A 4,833-nucleotide genomic window follows, 5' to 3' on the forward strand; every position below is an offset into this window, starting at 1 on the left:
GATTGGGAATTGAAACATTACAAACATGAGAATCAACCTTAGCATTTAAACTAGCATTTTCATTCCTAAGGTTGTCAATCATCTCACGGCAAGTGCTTAGCTCACTAGATAACTTTTCACATTTCTCAATTTCAAGAGCATAAGCCTTTTTAACCTTAACATGCTTCTTATTTTCCTTAATAAGGAGGTCCTCTTGGGAATCCAAAAGGTCATCCTTTTCATGAATAGCACTAACCAATTCATTTAATTTCTCCTTTTGAGCTATGTTAAGGTTGGCAAAAAGGGAACGCAAATTATCCTCCTCTTCACTAGCATTATCGTCACTAGAAGATTCATATTTAATGGAGGAGTTAGATTTAACCTTCTTCCGTTTGCCGTCCTTTGCCATGAGACACTTGTGGCCGACGTTGGGGAAGAGAAGTCCCTTGGTGACGGCGATGTTGGCGGCGTCCTCGTCGTCGGAGGAGTCGCTTAAGCTTTCGTCGGAATCCCACTCTCGACAAACATGGGCATCGCCGCCCTTCTTCTTGTAGTACTTCTTCTTCTCCTTTCTTCTCCCCTTCTTGTCGTCGCCTCGGTCACTGTCACTAGATATGGGACATTTAGCAATAAAATGACCGGGCTTACCACATTTGTAGCAAACCTTCTTGGAGCGGGACTTGTAGTCTTTCCCCCTCCTTTGCTTGAGGATTTGGCGGAAGCTCTTGATGACGAGCGCCATTTCCTCATTGTCGAGCTTGGAGGCGTCTATTGGTTGTCGACTTGGTGTAGCCTCCTCCTTCTTTTCCTCCGTCGCCTTGAATGCGACGGGTTGAGCTTCGGATGTGGTGGGTTCGTCAAGCTCGTTGATCTTTCTCGAGCCTTCGATCATGCACTCAAAACTTACAAAATGCCCGATAACTTCCTCGGGGGTCATTTTAGTATATCTAGGATTACCACGAATTAATTGAACTTGAGTGGGGTTAAGGAAGATAAGAGATCTTAGAATAACCTTAACCACCTCGTGGTCGTCCCACTTTATGCTCCCGAGGTTGCGCACTTGGTTCACCAAGGTCTTGAGCCGGTTGTACATGTGTTGTGGCTCCTCCCCTTTGCGAAGTTGGAACCGACCGAGCTCCCCCTCGATCGTTTCCCGCTTGGTGATCTTGGTGAGCTCATCTCCCTCGTGCGCGGTTTTGAGCACATCCCAAACCTCCTTGGCGCTCTTCAACCCTTGCACTTTGTTATACTCCTCTCTACTTAAAGAGGCGAGGAGTATCGTTGTCGCTTGAGAGTTGAAGTGCTCGATTTGGGCCACCTCATCCTCATCATAATCCTTATCCCCTACGGACGGTACCTGTGCACCAAACTCAACAACATCCCATATACTTTTGTGGAGTGAGGTTAGATGAAATCGCATTAAATCACTCCACCTAGCATAATCTTCACCATCAAAAGTTGGTGGTTTGCCTAATGGGACGGAAAGTAGAGGTGTATGTTTAGAAATGCGAGGATAGTGTAGGGGGATCTTACTAAACTTCTTACGCTCTTGGTGTTTAGAAGTTACGGAGGGCGCGTCGGAGCCGGAGGTCGATGTTGATGAAGTGTCGGTCTCGTAGTAGACCACTTTCCTCATCCTCTTTTGCTTGTCCCCACTCCGATGCGGCTTGTGGGAAGAAGACTTTTCCTTCTTCTCTTTGTGGTGAGAAGAAGATTTCTTCTCCTTCCCTTTGTTGGAGGAGATCTTCTTCTTCTCCCTCCTCTTAGTGTGGGACTCTTCCGATGAAGTGCTCCCTTGGCTTGTAGTGGGCTTTTCGCCGGTCTCCATCTCCTTCTTGGCGTGATCTCCCGACATCACTTCGAGAGGTTAGGCTCTAATGAAGCACCGGACTCTGATACCAATTGAAAGTCGCCTAGAGGGGGGGTGAATAGGGCGAAACTGAAATTTACAAATATAAACACAACTACAAGCCGGGTTAGCGTTAGTAATAAAGAAACAAGTCCGCGAGAGAGGGCGCAAAACAAATCGCAAGCGAATAAGCAAGTGAGACACGCGGATTTGTTTTACCGAGGTTCGGTTCTCGCAAACCTACTCCCCGTTGAGGAGGCCACAAAGGCCGGGTCTCTTTCAACCCTTCCCTCTCTCAAACAATCCACGGATCGAGTGAGCTTTCTCTTCTCAATCACTTGGAACACAAAGTTCCCACAAGGACCACCACAAGTTTGGTGTCTCTTGCCTTAATTTACAAGTGAGTTTGATTGCAAAGAAAGGATCAAGAAAGAAGAAAGCAATCCAAGCGCAAGAGCTCAAAAGAACACAAGCAAATCACTCTCTCTAATCACTATGGCGTTGTGTGGAATTTGGAGAGGATTTGATCTCTTTGGTGTGTCTAGAATTGAATGCTAGAGCTCTTGTAGTAGTTGGGAAGTGGAAAACTTGGATGCAATGAATGGTGGGGTGGTTGGGGGTATTTATAGCCCCAACCACCAAATGTGGCCGTTGGGAGGCTGTCTGCTCGATGGCGCACCGGACAGTCCGGTGCACACCGGATAGTCCGGTGCCCCCTGCCACGTCATCACTGCCGTTGGATTCTGACCGTTGGAGCTTCTGACTTGTGGGCCCGCCTCGGTGTCCGGTGCACACCGGACATGTACTGTTTGCTGTCCGGTGTGCCAGTATGGGCGCGCCTGACTTCTGCGCGCGCAGAGCGCGCATTTATTGCACAGCAGGTAGCCGTTGGCGCGGAGGTAGCCGTTGCTCCGGAGTCGCACCGGACAGTCCGGTGCACACCGGACAGTCCGGTGAATTATAGCGGACTAGCTGTTGGAGTTTACCGAAGCTGGCGAGTTCCTGAGGCCGCTTCTCCATGGCGCACCGGACACTGTCCGGTGTACACCGGACAGTCCGGTGAATTATAGCGCAAGTGCCTCTGGAAATTCCCGAAGGTGGCGAGTTCGAGTTGGAGTCCTCTGGTGCACCGGACACTGTCCGGTGTACACCGGACAGTCCGGTGCTCCCAGACCAGAGGGCCTTCGGTTCCCACTTTGCTCTTTTGTTGAATCCAAAACTTGGTCTTTTTGATTGGCTGAGTGTGAACCTTTTACACCTGTATAATCTATACACTTGGGCAAACTAGTTAGTCCAATTATTTGTGTTGGGCAATTCAACCACCAAAATTAATTAGGGACTAGGTGTAAGCCTAATTCCCTTTCAGTAGGCTCCTGGCATTTGGCTCGTTGACCTCTAAAGCGACTTGACCACCGAGACCCGTAGAAACGCGTGTCACCGCAACCTCCTCGAACTGGGCTGAGGGCGATCCAATGTGGACATTGTAGGGTCGAGATGGTGGACTAGAGGGGGGGGTGAATAGTCCTTTCTAAAACTAATTATGATGGCTGACACAAATAAATATGGAATTAATGTTGTTTTGGTTTAGCCAAGACTACACTCCTCTAACTATAACAAACACTTGACAAAAGATTCTAAATGAAGCAACTAAGGTGCCAAAATAGTGAAAGAGCTCTCCCATACAAATCTAGTTAGCAACGTCATACAAATTATACAAATGTTATTCTAAGCACACTGATAGCTCCTAAACATACTAGTAAGCAAAGAGCACAAAGCACATGCACTACTAGAGAGAAACAACTACTTAGCTACATAAGTTAAGTAAAACAGATTAGCTACACAAGCTAACAACAAGTGAGCAACTATTTTATAATAGGTATGACTAGATATACAAGAGCATACAAGAGCAATAAACACTCACTAGCATAAGTATATGAACAAGTAAATACAAGCTAGTGAGGAAAGCTGCAAACCAACGGGAAGATGATGACACTTGGCACAATGATTTTTTCCCGTGGTGTCGATGACTTGCCAGTCACCCCTAGTCCATGTTGAGGTAGATTCAAAGCACCCAATCGCTCCTCTATCAAGTCTCCACTTGATCTCTTGAGCCCGATTGGTCAATGAACCCTCAAACCTCGATTCCACTAGAGTTGCTTTTCACCGCTCCGGCGAGGCAAGGACAACGCCTCTCACAATCACCACCGCGGCCTCTTCACAATCTTCGTTGAAGAGCTCACGGGGAACTACCACCAAGCCATCTAGGAGGCGGCAACCTCCAAGAGTAACAAGCCAACGACCTCACTTGATGATCTCCCTAGTGCCTCAAAGATCAACAACTTGATGCAATGCACTAGATGGCTCTCAATCTCACTAGAATGCAATCCCAACCAATATGAGTGAGAGAGAGGGATCGGAAAGGCTCCAATATGCTCACAAGTGTTCCAAATGGCCTCCTGCACACTTTCAACTCGAGCAACACAAGTATATATAGCCCCCTCTCCAAAACTAGCCGTTATGGGCCAATTGCCCCTTTTCTGCGCACATGCGGACGGTCTGCAATACAAGCCCGAACCGTCCGCACAAGAATCCCAACGGCTATAAACGGTTACAATAATGTCAGAGCATTCAAAAATGACTTGCGGACGGTCTGCCCCTCAAGGTCGGACAGTCCGCGATACATAAAACTGAGCCAAAACGATGTTTTGCAGACTCTGCACATTTGCTGAAATTTGTACTGCGGACGGTCCGCACCTGGACCCCGGACGGTCCGTAATACAAAATATTTGTATTGTGGACGGTCCGCACTCAGGCCCCGGACGGTCCACAGTTCAAAAAAGAAAACTAAAACAGAACTACTTGAGTTCTGTCCAAACACCAGTCCTTCAACTACAGAAGGTCCACCACCTGGGACCAGACAGTCCGTAGTACAAAAACTTTGCGAAACACAGAAACTCCGCGATTCTGCCCATCACCTCAAGTTAGACCTGTGGACGGTCCGCCAT

Source organism: Zea mays, chromosome 4 (genome assembly GCF_902167145.1).
Source record: "Zea mays cultivar B73 chromosome 4, Zm-B73-REFERENCE-NAM-5.0, whole genome shotgun sequence".
NCBI lineage: Eukaryota > Viridiplantae > Streptophyta > Magnoliopsida > Poales > Poaceae > Zea > Zea mays.